This window comes from Vicugna pacos, chromosome 19 (genome assembly GCF_048564905.1).
Source record: "Vicugna pacos chromosome 19, VicPac4, whole genome shotgun sequence".
In the NCBI taxonomy this organism is placed as follows: Eukaryota; Metazoa; Chordata; class Mammalia; order Artiodactyla; family Camelidae; genus Vicugna; species Vicugna pacos.
Window position 1 is genome coordinate 29,844,392 of NC_133005.1, and position 15,932 is coordinate 29,860,323.

The 15,932-nt window shown below is 41.5% G+C and overlaps 1 long non-coding RNA gene across 1 annotated transcript; it reads right to left on the bottom strand.

The window, feature by feature from the left end:
• Positions 1-2,962: 2,962 nt before the first annotated feature.
• On the bottom strand, positions 2,963-14,836 carry LOC116284340 (uncharacterized). The gene is made up of 3 exons (XR_012061483.1): positions 14,660-14,836; positions 14,359-14,582; positions 2,963-3,171 (listed from the first exon to the last, which is right to left on the bottom strand). It is a non-coding gene; the product is annotated as an uncharacterized lncRNA (long non-coding RNA).
• Positions 14,837-15,932: the final 1,096 nt, after the last annotated feature.

Sequence of the window (15,932 nt, forward strand, 5' to 3'; positions counted from 1 at the left end):
GATTTCTTTAAAATGCACATCTCTATGAGGTAGAAATCATCTTTAGTTCACCAAAGAGGAAACCAAGGCTTAGAGGAATAAAGTAAATTTTATAACCAGTAAATGGCAGGGCTGAGTTTGCTACTCTGAGGAAACAGTGAGTGATAAGACTTAGAAGGTAAGCCCAGAGTCATCTGTGAAAGTTCATGAGTGCTGGAATGAAGAACTCGAACTAGAATCAAAGACAATAAGGAGTCCCAGTAATTGTTTGGTAGAGAAGCAAGTCAATGACCTCAGTTTTAAGAGGATTAATTCAGCCAAAAGAACTAGATGCACTGGGATAGAGAGAGCAAAAAGATATTTAGCAACAGACAGATGGCATCCTTTCTACCAGTAAGATCCTCTCCCTTCACAGTTCCAACCATTTAGAAACAGAGCACATGACCTTGGTAACCTGTCATGGAAAATACTCCCCATGTGCATTTCTAAGAAAAGTGGGTTTTTGTTTGTTTCTTCAGTCATTTGCCCTTAGATCAATGCCCCAAAATGGTAACTTCTCTCCAATTTTAACTACTAACTGTGTAATTCAACTCCAAAGTTTTATTAAGAAAGAAAAGAAAAGGAAGGAAGGAAGAAAAGAAAGAAAGAGAGAGAGGAAGAAAAGAAAGAAAAAGAAAGAAGGAAGGAAAGAAAGAAAAAAGAAAAAGAAAGAAAAGAAGAAAGGAAGAAAGAAAGAAAGAAGGGAGGGAAGGAGGGAAGGAAGGAAGGAAGGGAGGGAGGAGTCATGAAAGCAAAATAGAAGTTCTCTCTGATCTCACACTATTTCTGATGAATCAGTATGGGGTGAGGAACTCTGTACTAACAGACCTGAAACATACTAAAAATTTCACCACCAGCAAATGGAATTTTGCCAGGAGCTGCTAATGACTGAGATGGCTTAGCATTTGTTACTTGATGGAGAGAGCCCCAGAGGAGACTTCAACTAAGCTGTGGGAAAGCTCCCTTTCTGCTCAGGCTGTTTGCTAGGTTATAGGGTGGGATTTCAAAGGACATAGAATGAGTGGGCTTGTCCCCACAGAGGCTTGTGCCTTTCCCAGAAGAGTTAAGTCCAGTGGTTTCTTCAGGAAAAGGACACAGAGGAGTCGGGGATGGGTGGGCATGCTGACTAATCTATAAAACCAGTGTCCCACGAGGGGCAGAAGTAGAAACCATTTATTTATAATTAGAGATGCAGTCAGCTGTGTGACTTGAAATTTCACGATTCAACATTCTTGGTGAACAAGCTCAATAATAATTGAGAAAACAATCAAAAGTTTAGGCAAGAAATATTTGAATGTATATCAGGTACCCTCTTCTTAATAGCAAGACCAGTACAGGTCTTCTGGCAAGTCACCACTTTGAATTTTAACATTAAACATAACTTTTAAATTCCCCCTGTGTCACTGGGGTTGGTACTATTTAGGGCAAGAGGCTCCCTGGCCAGGGTGGGACACAGGGAGGCAGGTCTGACTTCTCAGGACTTCCTGTCAGAATTGACTTCTGAAAAATATCCCCCATGGGATTCCAGAATCTGGCAACAAACGTAACTGACATTATCCCCAACAACAAGAACTGGAGACCCATGTTTACCATTAGAAAGCATTTGAAGACTTTTCACCTAAAGTTCACTGAAACCAAGACACAGGAAAGCGTTCTTATAATAAGCACGCTTGCAATATGATGTCAAGTGGGGGAAAAAATCAGAATGCGAACCTCCTGATTTCAAATATAGATGCAGGTGGACAGGACTAGGATAGAATTTGCAAACAGGAAAATAATTTAGGTTTAAGACTTTTAAGACACTAAGAGAAGATGTTTTGTCCAGTGACATTGTGTTACTGGTGTATTGATTTTACATTTTTAAGTGGATTGGAAATCCATCCATTTTATAGAATCGAGGTATCATCAGTAGATTGATTTGAAAGAGCTGGGCGTGATCCTCATCCCCCCAAAATTGTTATGAAAAATAAGTGAGTTAACAAAGGACAGCAACTAGCATAGTGCCTGGCACATAGTGGGCCATCTTGTCATTTTCATTAACATTATTATTAGTACTCATCTCAGGTGGAGCCCAAGCTGACCACATCCCCTAAGCTTCTGTACTTGATTTGGTTTCCTCAGTGGTAGTCAGCTTCAGCGCTGGGTGCTTCCTCCTCTCATTGCTAACATCCCACTGTGGTTTGCCTGAGCCTCCCTGAGTGAATTTTGACAACCCGATCCCTCCTGGTGCTATATGTGCGGCAAGATGTAGTTAATGTAAACTGTCTCATTGAATGACACTGTGAATGCATTAGAAAAAGAGAAACGTGCTGAGAGAACATGCCTGCCACAAGATGCCCACCTTTGCCACCACTCCTTTTTGTTCAAAACATCTGGAGGAGTTTTCTGTTGGCTGACGTCTGTGATGTCTGCTATTCTGGAGAGGACCATCTGAGTCTTCCAACCTCCAAAGCAAGTGAACATTTACAGCTCCCATTTGACATCTTTTATAGGGCATTTTTCTATGTCAAAAAAAGTCCTCAGTGGAAGGTCCAAATTCATCAGTAAATATTTTCCATACACCCCACAGCCTTTTACTGTGAAGACCATCTATTCAATTAAAGTGAATGTTTTATTCTTTCCTGCCCACTCCAGAGGGCAGGCATTTCACTAAAGATGGCTAGCAACCAGGGGTCAGAGCACACAGTCTCTTATTAGGAAAAAGTTTCCTGCTGCTGGAGACTGCCTCAGAAGAGGCCAGAGTCCATTCAATATCTACAAGGAAGCAAAATCCCAGCTGCTCCCAAGCCTTCTCATCGTTAAGGTCACTTAGGGCGCTGTAAATGCATTCAATCAGCTCCCTGATACTGGTACCCTAAGGGGGACTCTGCAGTGTGAACTTCAAAACGGAAGTATCATCCACCTTTCATTAATGCAACACATCTTTATTGATCATTACTGCAATTTATTGACTGTAAGACACAATTGTTGTTGTGTTTGTCTCACATTTAAACATTTTTGAAGTCAGGTGTTCAGGGAAGCCAGGCAGCCGATGGACATACTTATTATTGCTTGTGTGTGGCCATCAACATATTCAGAGTGTCAGTGGCTTGAAGGAAAATCCCAAGGACAAGAGCTGAGCCTCTTTTAAGAAATATTTCTTCATCAATATACCTGAAAACCCAGAAGACGATGCTGTGTGAGAAAAACCCAGACAACAGAGATTTGAGGCTGAGACAGAGTGATTCACAAGACGCAGACTCAAGTATAAAATATTCTAAGGACACCTTAACCAATTTATAATGCAATTTCTTTTTTTTTAAATATGTGCACAGGCATAGTATCTGGAAAATATCTATATCTAAATAAGTCTAAAAGTGTACTTACAAGAAATCATAACTATGTTTTAAAAATAGGAATAACCTAGTTTAAAAATAAGAAACACTGTTTTTAGAACAAAGCCTATTCTGTTTTCCACCTGTGGGATATAGTCTGTTCTCAGGCATGAAACAACGATGTGTGTATTACATTTGGTTAATTATCCAGAGGACATTAGATTAGTCAACGCAGTGGTCTTCCTGTAAGTGCGCCTGCACCTTAGCAGGGTTGACTGTGATTCCATGGTCTGATGAGTCTTCCACCTCGGTTGAGAGTAGCAGCCTCCTGTGAAATGAATTTTGGAGCAACACAATTTGAATAGGCTACTAACAAAAATGCATTCAAAAAGCACTGATTATAAAAAAAAATAGGAAAAAATCACATTTATTGAAAATGTGGTAGATGTTGTGCTAGAAATCGTGTAGGCATTAGCTCATTCAGTCCCAGCAAGAAATCTGTGAGGCAGATATCCATATCTGTAAATTACACATGGAAAAAATGGACCAGAAGAGTTTTCTACTTGCTCCAAGTTACACAACTGGTAAAGTACAAATATGGGGTTTGAACTCCAAACACTAGGTTCTTTATTATATATTCTTAATACAAAGTATTGAATTATCCCTTAATCAATCTACGCCAAGAATCATCCCACACACAAACACACAAACTAAATTGCTAAACCCACAAACTAAGAGCAAGTAATGAAATGTTTATATAAGTCAAAAGAAATATTGAGCCAAGTAATCACTTATTTCATCAGAGAATGCATTAAAACATAAAATGATTGATGATGATGTAAAAGAAAGTGATCAGCGGACCTCGGGATCTTGACATTGTGTGATACATGAGCCAAACTTGTTATGGAAAGTCCTGAAATTGTTTAACCTGTGTGAGTGAGGGTGGGAGGTCATGCTTTTCAGGTTGCTGACAAATTTTTCTACTTAAGAGAAAAACCACTTCTATATATGTTGTACTCCCCTCCCTAGCATACGCTCAAGATTCACAGGGAGAGAAATACTTTCAGAGTGTTCATTAAACTTCAATGAGAATGCATTCTGATCATAAGGTTTCTGAACCTGAAATAGGTTTTGTTTAGAATGGCTCCCATTTTAAAGACCAGGTACAATTACTGCTTCACGGGAAGCTGACCTCAACCACAATTTTGGACCCAATAGGTAAGAGCAGACGTTTGAATAAGTGATGCTATTTAAAAAGGAATATTAAAAATACTCAGTCTTGATACCTTCAATGAGGAAGCATTAAACTGCAAAAGTAAGGTTATTAATACACAGTGCAGATAAGGATGTGGTGAAGCTTATGTGGACCTATTTTAAGTGAAAGAATATAAATCATATTCTTTATAAATATTGATGTTAAGACTGAAACGTAGACTTCCTAGTCTGATGCCATCTCCATCACAACATGCTGCCTCTCTGAAACACTGAAGAACCTTCTTTTGTACCTGGACATAGCCAACTGTGTACTATGCATTATACTAAAACCAGTGTAACAAACTCAGGCTTGGTTCAGACTGGTGTGAACCAAGAGAGAAGGTCAAATCTATGGAAGAGGAAAAACAACACAGATCTAGGTAAATGCACGGAACTGAAGTTAGCTGGGAGACAGCTCAGTGGACCCAGAGATAGATCCATGGCACCAGGATCTCATTCTGTGGCTTCAGGTATATACAAACCTGTGCAGATTCTCTAGGAAGGAGGTTGTAAAGAACAGGTAGAGAGGCTCAGAGGAGAATTAAGTGGGCTTTGCCTCAAGAAACTCAGAAGGGAAATAGAATGCTGAGCAGGGAACACATTCAGCAGTCCAACTGCAGGGCTTGGGGGTGGGAAATGGAGTGTTGTAGAAAAGGGCTCAGATAAACCCGTATGTTGGCTTCCAGGCTGGTGGCAGAAGGACTCACTCTAAACCTCTAGGTGCCCTTGCAAAGATAAGCACCCTGTTGATCTGAGGTTGTATTAGGGAGTCTCAGTTGCTCCAAATGAGAACCATGTTGTTGGACTGTTCTGAATTAAATTGTCCCAGACATAATCCTTTAACTTTATGCACCTTCTAGAATTTCAGCCCTTTGCTCTTTTTGTCCTTGGCTGATCTCCAGTGGGTTAGAGGAGGAACATACCAGGCAAGAGCAGAATGGGGGATTGCCTATGCCGTGTGCTTTGAGCAAGGAAGGGAGACTCCCTTTGCTTTCAGATCCCTACCAATGGTGTGTTAGTATCTGGAATTTCATTATCTTTTGGGGTTATTATTACTTTCCAAAGATCTTCTTATATTTTTTATTTATCTGTTTTTCTGCCTACCTTTTGTGTTGTCAGATGCATCTTAACTTGCAGTAATGTCATAGAAGGATGACTCCTTTAGCCAACATATATGATTTTCAGCTTCCACAGAAATAGTGTATCAAATGAGAAAAAGTAGATAGGTACATTTTTTTAAATAGAAGAGGAGAGAGTTTGAAAGTATGAGAATCTGGAATGAAGGGGTATGGAGAGAGAGAAAAAAAGAGAGAGAAGGCGGGGAGAGAGAGAGAAATGGCTGTGTTATGTGGGTTATATGGAAGAGTTGCAGGAACATTGGAAAACTAGTGCAGCCTCTGTCCTTTCGGCATAGCTATTATGTGCCCGGCACTGTGCCAACGGCTTTGTATGTTGTGTTTCATGGACAACTCTCTCAAGTAGTTGTGGTTTTCTCCATTTTAAAGATGAGGGATTTGAGGATCTGAGAGCCAAAGACTAGTTTGTCTGTTAGTGAAAAACAGAGGTGAGGTTCTAACTGAGCTCATTTTCACTGCTCCAAAATTCTTTCTCCTCCCTTTATGTTGGTCTCTCTACAAAACATCTCCAAAGACTCACCGTGCCTCATGGAATCACAAATGGCAGCTCTGAAAGAAATGTGTGATCACTGCAACCCAGCCCTCCCAAGGAAGCAGTATAAGTTGCACACTGAGCAAGGGCCTGAGCGGGGCAAGAAACCCAGTCTTCTCTCTTTACTTCTGCTTGAGAGTCTTCTTATTGGGCATCAAGGGAAGAGTCAAGGTTACAACTGAGGGAGACTTGTAACTCAGGGCTGTCCTCCTCCTGCTGTGGTGTGCACAGCTTAGACTGTTGACTTTAGAAACATGACACCCAGCCATTGTCTAAGTCATTTCTTTTTGCTGTCTTCTTTAACACTGCACTCGTTTGTAGAAAAATACCATTTTCTATTTTTTTAATTATGATTTTATAAAATAATTGGATAAATATTGAATTTATAAAAAATGTAACAACAATATCCAAAGAAATCGTTTGGCTTACTTCTGTTGCTGTTGTCTCCTTGCTCTTAAGTTCGTGTTCTCTCTAACCCACCAGTATTTTTAAACTCAAAAAAATTAGTTTTTTTTCCCAGCTTCAAAGTTTGCTCACAAGTGCTCTGAATATGTTTACCAGGAAAAAATTTAAATGAAAATCATTGTTCAGATGTCACTCATATCAATCATTTCTCTGTAACAGCCATAGAGTATAAATAATTGCAATTGTGTGCCCTGTACTTGAAGGAGGAAAAAAAAAAGATTACTTTAACAAGAGTCTGGAAGTGTCTAGCATTTTCAAAGACCATTTTCTGCCCATCCACTTCTACAAAAATCCCAATGACTCCAACAATGTTTCCAATTACACAACACCCACGTCCCTAGTAATCATCCCCTCCCATCATCCCCATAAGCATACTCACAAAAGCCCACTCATAGCTCATTTTACCAACTCCCTCCTCATGCCAGACATCCCTCCTGGCAGAAGGACCAGGATGAATCAATGGGGGTGAAGCAGTGGCAAAACCAATCCAGTCCCAGATTTGAACTACACCAAGGCCATTGGGTAATGTGGGGCTAACTTGCCATAACCACATGAAATTTGAAAGTTTTGTGCCCAGTGACTTCTCCCCACACAGACTTTGCTCATACAAACTATAAGGTCCACAAGAAGAAATTAACAAAGAGTATAAAGAAAATAGCTAAGAGATAGATGGCTTTTATGGGACTCCAATCATGAGTTTTTGCCCCAGGTTGAGAAAACTGATGTCTAGCCATCTAGAAGAATAAGCTCAAAACTTGTATTAGCTTCAGGACCCTGTCACCCACTGTAGCACTCAGGGCTGTGGAGACTGTCTTCTCTGACTACGAAGTCAAACTCGTGGTAACCCTTTGCCCACCTACAAAAGAAAGCCTCCCATCCTTCCTCTCTTTTTCATCTCCTTCCTGCACCCAAGAACTTCAAGAGCACCAAGAAGCTCAAAATCCTTACCCTTGTTCAGCTGTACTCTTTCCCTGCAAGGGGAGAAGTGTTTTGTGGTATGTGAGTATGAATTTGGGAAGGTTAATATTAAACTTTGCATTGGGGCTCAGTTTTACATTTTATGTCACTGGCTGCAAGGTGATTCAATAATCTGAACCTGTTGCTTCTCTAACAGGACCAGGTACCAGGTGACTTTTTTTACATACATTTATAAAAACAATTTTAACGATGCCCCATTTTATGAATGAAGAAATTATCTCAGAGAGTGTACTAAGGTGTAAATAAATTATTTAATCATCTGCTTCTTTGATGCTTATTAGAAATTTGAAGATGTTCTACCCAGACCCCTCGTTAAAGAAAGACCTGTTGTCCAGATGCAGGGAATGCAGTCAGCAGAGAGCTTTCAGCTTTGGGTTCCTTCAAGGTCTTCTTCCACTGCAGCGTGCAGCCTGGCCCCAGCCCCAGGGTGGCCTGAACCCGTGACTGGGCAAGGTTGGAGTATAAAGACTTGGCCATTTTGGTCCAATACATTGCACGCTGATGGACAGTACTCACTCCAGAGCTCTCTGCTGGGTTGGCCAAGGCTTGGTCAAGTCTACATTGGTAGTTTGACTTTTCCCTCTGCTCCAACCTGTAACCTTCTTTTCTTTCACAGTTATTACTCTTGAATAAACATCTTGCATCCCAACCTCTATTGTGATGTCTGTTTCTGCGTGACCCCGTTGCTAACCCTTACACGACTATTTAACATCTCTCTCTTTACCCAGATCCAGCCTAGAATCTGTGACTTATCTTGGCCTTGACAAAGAACATACAGATAGTACATAGGTGAAACATTATCATATCCAGCTGCAGATTGTACTACTCAAAGTCCAGGGTCCCAGATCCCTGGGCACAGCCTTCTAACCCAGAAAGTGAATGCCAGATTTTCAGTGACTCTACTCTACTGAATTCCCAGCTTCTAAACTCAGATTTCCCCCAAACTGATTCTCCAGTATCTAATCTAAGATGGTGTTTATGGTGCTCATTATCTTTTATCAGAGGTCTTAAACTCAAATGCCTGCTGAGGATTGTCCCATAAAATTATTAATTGAAGCTGGTCATGTACACGACAATGATTTTTTTGCAGTTATGCATAACGTTTTCCTATTTGTGTTGCCCAATAAAGCACTGTGTGAGTGAGAACAAGCACATCCTATGCACCACCATTGGGTTGCCTCTTGCTCTGATGTTTGCCAAATGGCTACTAGTAAACAACCTGAATTATTAACTGAGTGGATATTCACATCTTTTCTTCACCTCCTACATGGATTGAGCTTCTGATGGCAGATGTTCTTTGAATATACCTTATGTACCTACTCATGGAATACCTCGCCCAGGTCTTGCTCTCCTATCCTGTGACAGGAAGACATCAAATCTGTAAAGGAAAGGTTCCTAGTGATCAAGAAGGAGCAGCGCAAAAGATGAAAATTGGTGAAATTGATTCAGATTATAACTCTGAATATAATATTCATAGTTGCTGCATATTTGATGGTAACCCAAACTCAGGTCCCCATTTCTCCTCAGCAATGTGCTAACCCTTCAGCAATAAACACATTCCATGTTGAGTTTTGGGCTTCTGCCTATAGCTCACTTTTTTCCCCACAGATAGAAAAAGGTTGATAACCATTCCCTGAACAACAGTCTCTTGTTTTCAGGTCTTCCAATAACTGTTGTTCAATGAGTCATTAATTCATGGCATCATGAACAAACAGTAATTCATAACCAACTTATGTTCTCTAGTTGAGTTCTCTTAACTGAGCTACCTGCTATCTGATTCCCATGCCACCCCTTCCTGTGAAAATTTCACATCAGACATAATAGATTTTTAACTTTTTAACTTTTAACTTTCAACTTTCAACCATGTCTTTTCCATTTCGTTAGAAGGATCACATTCACTTAGTTGCTCAAGCCAGACACTTACGTTCTCATCGTTCATTGCTCCCTCTTCTTTATTATCCATGCATCCATTTACCCATCCCAAGATCTTCCAATTATAACATTAGATCTCTTTTAAATCGTGTTCTTTTCTCCAGCCCTGAACTTACCACCCTAGGTCAAGTCACAATATACCTTACTATTATAATAAAATCTATTCTGAAAGCCTTGTTTCTCCTCTTGTCCTCCTCAAATCCATTCTCTACTGAGTAAGCAGATAGAGTGATCAGCTTAAAGCCTAAATCAATTTATAAAGCTTTGCAGTTTAATTCAGTGTAATGCCATCTAGTAGCACTTAAAGCAAAATCCCAAATCTGTGCCATGGTCTACACCGTCCTGAGTGATCTAAGTCTTGTCTACCTCTCCTGTCAATCCCAGCCCCCTTCATTCAATCCTCTACAGGCGTGGGGACCTTCTTCTTGTTTCTCAAACTAGCCAAGCACTTTCCAGCTTCAGTGCCTTCGTGTTTGCTGTTCTCCCCACTGGGAACATCCTTTCCCTGAATATTTCACATTCTTCAGATATCAGCTTAAATGTCACCTTCTCAGAGAGCTTTCGCCAACCACCTTTTCTAAAACAGGCCACTTACTCCCATACCCTGTTATCCATTACTACAGTACCTGTTGCTCTATTTCATAGAATTTCTTCCAATTCATGATTAATGAATGTGTTTGCTTATTCAGTCTCTTTCTCCTCCACTAGACTGTGAGTTCCACAGGGCCAGAAGCATCTTCCTTATTCAACACATGTTCCTATGACTTAGCACAGTGTCTTGCCCATAATTTTCTGAATGAATGAGCCTTCTTTCTCCTCAGCGCCCTTCTCCGGGCTGGCCATCAGATTTCATGGTGCCACCATTGTATGTAATCTTCTCCCCAGTCAGTGCAACTCCAGGTGCTTAACACTGCTGCTCTCAGTCCCTTCTGTCTGTCCCCTGCACTATTGCCTTCATTCAGACACTTGTCATTCCACACCCAGACAACTACAGTACTCTGCTACTGGCTCTGCTTTCTCCCTCTCTATCCTCCAAACCCTGTCAGAGTGACCTTTCCAATATGCAAATCACTTTCAGGCTTAAAACCTTTAAATGGCTCCCTGTTGCTCACAGGATAAAGTTCAGACTTCTTAGCATGGCACACAGGGCACTCTGAGCTCTCACCCTGCCCTCCCCTCTGGCTTAGTCTCTCAGTCTTCTCTGCCAACCCATCTTCTCTGACAAGCCCCGTCTCCACCATCTCTGAACATTCTTTCTGTCTCCCACCTTCCTATCCATTCTACCGTCTGAATACTCTCCTGATGTATTCATTTTTCTGTATCTCCACACTTACCAAACTCACTTATTCCTGGCCTAGATGACCACGCCCATCTCCCTACCTGCACAGCACCCTGACCAATCCATTTCTAAACAGCAATGAGTGAGCTTTTACACACTCAGCATAACCATGGAAACATCTGCCATCTCTCCTCCTTGCTTTAAATTCATCCATGGACAGAGGTTAACAGGTCCTGCAAGAACTAGTCTCTGGGTATTCTTCTAACCCTTCCCTCACTCTCTGTACTCAGACCCATTGTCATGTTTCTTCCTGCCCCAGGACCCTTGCTCCTCCTTTCTTCATCTGCCTGAAATACTCAGGACACTTTCTCCCTGTGGCTTACTACCCCTTTCATCTTATAGCTCAATATTTTCCCTAGGCTAGGCCAAGATTTTCTGAGTATCATCTCATTATTCACTGCATTTTTCAAAAGCTCTTATCTACCCACAGAGGTTTAGGATATAAGAGAAAGGGCAGGTTCTCAGAAAGGGGACAATGAATTTCAGACCATAAATTTGGGAAAAATTAGAAGGACTTGAGTCACTGGATGCAGTTCTTTGGAAGTTGTTCTGTTGGCTGTGTGTGCTCTGTGTTCCCCAGGAGGTACTCCAGAGGTTTAAAAATCATTGTTATATATGTTTTCATTTTTTTAAGGATTTGATATAACAGAGGGAGGCTGCAACATGTACTCAGTTCAAAGCCTGGGAAGAATTAAAATCATGGGATTTTGTTTGTTTAGATTTTATTTGTAAATGTTTTCAGTATGTATTTCTTCACCTTGTTCTTTGGCCTGTTAGTCAAATTGATTTCCCATCGACTCCCCTAACCTATTCATTCAATATTCATTCATTCATTCACTCAGCAAATACTCATCGGATGCTGCATCCTTTCCTAGGAGGTAACAATGGTCTTAGACTCCTTTGACTGTGGAGCACAGAGGAAAAAATGACTTCATTTGCCTTCTGTGTTTCAGGGAAATAAGCAAGTAAATGAAAGCCAGGTTTTTCAAGTCCAGGGCAATGATAACAAATAAGGGTCCCATCGGAAGGGGAGAGTGAAGCAGGTACAGAAGAGGCAAAGCCAAGAGTCCTGGGGCAGAACCATTCAGCTGGAGAGAGCCTCCTACAGCTGTTTCAGCCAAGTCAGTGGTTGGAAAAGTATCTCTTTGAGGGCTGGCAGGTTCCTATAAACAAATGCATGAGATCACTAGGCAGTGTCATCTGGCTCCAGATGAATATTATATTCTCAGCCTAATTCAAGTAAGTAGCCAAGACTATTGGCAACCAACATTGTCCCAAGAATATTGGGGCAATTGTTGAGAGAGAATATGGACAAGGGCTGGGAGGAAGTTAGGAACCCTAAAAAATTCTACCTATGATAAAAGTACTAGACAGGGACACTGGGCAGATTCCCAGCCCTACGGACTTAACCATCAGGGCGCTTGTGTACGAGTAATGTCTAAGACTCATCCAAAAACTGCATCTGTTGTCATCTGTGGATTCTGAGTACCAGACACAAGCAAGCTGAGACTGCGGATTAGACACACAGCCCTAAGCAGCCCTAGCTCCAGCTGAGGCGGGTGAGGCTGCAGATGGAAGGGCAGGGGACACGGGGTGGACACTGTGCACATCCCATTGCCGCCTCGTTCTCCTGTCTTCCTGCAGAATCCCCAGGGGGGAAATGATCTCTGTGAGCCAGGGCCTACTGCCTCCATTTGTTCAGACCTTCCTTCTGTCCTTTTTAAATATCACTGTTAATACCCCCTCGTGGCACTGTCTTGGTCCTTTACCTTTTCATCCAGATATTATTAAAAACTAGTGTCAAAGATGGAATTCTCCAAAGACCTTGTAAAAGTCAGCTGTGAGGCCATGCTCTATAAGAACCACTTCCTAAGTCGTGTTTCTGCAGCTCACACTTTCACTTCTCAGCCCCATGATGGAAACCCTGGAGCTCCCTCCCCTCCCACCCGCTCACACTGCAGTCACCCTGGGCTTGAAACCATTCTTGGAATTCCAGTCTTTTTTTCCAGCCTCCTGTACCATTCAGACTTAGTCCTTCTCTCTTTTTATACATAACATCCTCCTACTCTCACTCCACCCTCAGCCTCACCCCCACCCCCACCGTATTCTTTTCTATGGACATTTTTGGAACATCAGGATGTGCCCTGCCCTGGGACTCCGATGATGGCCCCTAAGATATTTTGGTGCACAGATCAGTGTTTTGAAGGAGCAGTTTTAACTCAGCAGTTCTGATATGGAAGCAAAATGTATAAATGGTGTTATATAGACAGATAGTGTGCTGTAGTGTCACGACTTTAATCCACAGTAGCCAGGCACAAAGGATAATTACATTGTTTTCCAAATTAAATTAAACCTAGTTTCAATGTGTTGAAAAGAAAAGTCAACCTGTTATGTTCAGTGACACTTCCATCTCCCCAAGTTCATAAAATTGTAATAATAATAATAATATATAATTTTTAATAATTTAATTATAACATTATTTCATATTATTAAATATCATATAAATTAAATAATTATAGTAATATTAAATAATTAAAGTAATATTATTATTTTATCATAATTAATTAAATATGATAAACATGTAGCCCTTTAGAGAAGTATTACAGATAATAAATGAAGGCAGAATGATAAAATCTCACCATTTCGCAAGCCCTAGTGAATTAATACATCTAAACAATGATCATGAGTGGCTGTCAATGTTGCCAAAAAGAGGCAGCCAGGCATTCCTTCTGTACACACACACACACACACACACACACACACAGCCCACACCCCCCAAGACTGAATCTGAGTCTCTAAATTGGTGCTGTTTCATACAGCAGTCACTAGCCACACGTGGTGCCTGGGCATTTGAAATAACCCTAATCAAGATCTGTTATAAGTGTAAAATACACGCCAGACCTGTAAGATTTAGCACCAGAAAAAAAAAAAGTGAAATATCTCAATCATCATATTGATTACATATTGAAATGATACCATTTTAGACATACTGGGTTAAATAGATACATGATTAAAACAAAGAAAAATTGCATCTGTAAACCTCATCCCATGCTTTCCTTCTGTCTGATCCCAGAGCCTAATCACTTTTAGAAGCCTCGGTATGGCTCGTAGTAAGAAATAAAAGCCAGAATTGGGGTAAAACTTGGCAACAGGTGAAGTTCAGCATTGGAGACAGATTTTGTTTTTGTTTTTTGGGTTTTTTTTAACTCAATAATGTATCCGGAGGTGGGGAAAGATATAGCTCAGGTGGTAGAGTGCATGCTTAGCATGCACAAGGTCCTAGGTTCAATCCCCAGTGCCTCCTTTAAATAAACAAACAAACCTAATCCCCCTCAAAAATGTATCAGGTTCTATCAAAATTCCCCTGCTTCAAAGTAGGAATGCACGTACTCAGGGGTAGTGTGGTAAATAGGAAGTGGAGACAGAAGGAGGAATCTTCCAGAAGTGCCCCCCCGGGACTAAGAAGAGGCCAGCAGGAATGGTCTGGACTGCTGAGGCTGTACTGACATCCAGGCTTCCTGTTGGCTCCCATGGGCTTTGGCCTTGAGTTCCTTGTTGGAATTTCATCTTCCCACTTCGCAGCTGAGTTCTGGGCCTCTGCCTCATCCCCACCTCTGCAATAGGGAATGTGCTTGGGTATTTGTTCCAAGATAATTCCAAAATTCAGAAAAAAACAAAAGAAAATTCTTACTTGGCGTGAACATCACACGAGCAGTGGAGCTCAGTGCTGGGTTCAGGTCTCTGTTCCGTTCTCGGCCGGGGTAGCACGACATGATGGGCCTGGATTCCTGCTCTATCACTTCCCGGATTGTCCAAGTCAAGCCTCAGCTTTCCGAGACTTGTGCACAGGGTGAGTCAAGATAACATCTGCACGGTGCCTTCTACCTTGCCTGGCTTAGAGGTGACTTTGCTATTATAATGCTCATGAAACTTACAGCCTCCAGGAAGTTCAAGTGCAGCAGCCTCTTCCAAGGCCCTGGGAGGGGCCTGAGCAAGTTCATTAATACCTATTTATTCTCTTTCTTAGGGGAGCTTCAAAAATGTGCTTAAGCTCAGGTTCCACCAAACATGGATCAACCCCTGCTTTGGCCCATTTTAGCTCAACAAATGTGTCCATCTATCCTGCTTCATACTCTCTTCCCCTTCCCCTATTTCCCTTCCTTGCACTGCTGCAGGGCCAAACAGTACTGACTCTTCCCATTTTCCCATTTTCCACTTTTCCTAGGCCCTTTTATGTATGTGGTAGACAGAATGATGGCCTCTCAGAGACGCCCACTGCCCAATCCCTGTACCCTATGACCGTGTGAACTAATTGAGCAGAGAGGCTTTGTAGATGTGCTTAAGGTTATGGACCTTGAGACGGAAGCTTATCCTGGATTACTTAAGTAGACCCATCAAATCACATGAGTCTCTAAAAGCAGAAAATCTTCTCCTGGCTGAGATCAAAGAGAGATGCACCATTGTTGACTTTGAGGACACAGGAGGTGGCCACAAGCCAAGGAATGCAGGCAAGCCACTAGAGGCTGGAAAAGCAAGAAAATGGATTGTCTTCTGAAGCCTCCAGAAGGAACACAGTCCTGCTAACACCTTGATTTTAGACCTCTGACCTCTAGAGCTATAAAATAACAATGTATATTTTTTTAAAGTAGCTACGCTTATGGTACTTTCTCATGGCGGTGATAGAAAACAAATACGATGTTAAGACCTGCTTTCTCTTTATTCTTCTGGGGCCTTGCCCCTTGTTTACTGGCCTGTGCTGTCTCTCACTTTGCTTTCTTGCCTCCTAATGATGATCTCTTTTCTCTTTGAGTCACACATGGTGGAACAGGGCTTCCCCCCTACACTGCCCCCTTCTTATGATTTATAGGAGTCCTCCTCTGACATGGGTTCGCTGGAATTCCAATCTAACTAGATTAAGCCCCCTACTATATTAGAAATCCATTACAGTGAGGCAGCTATTGTTT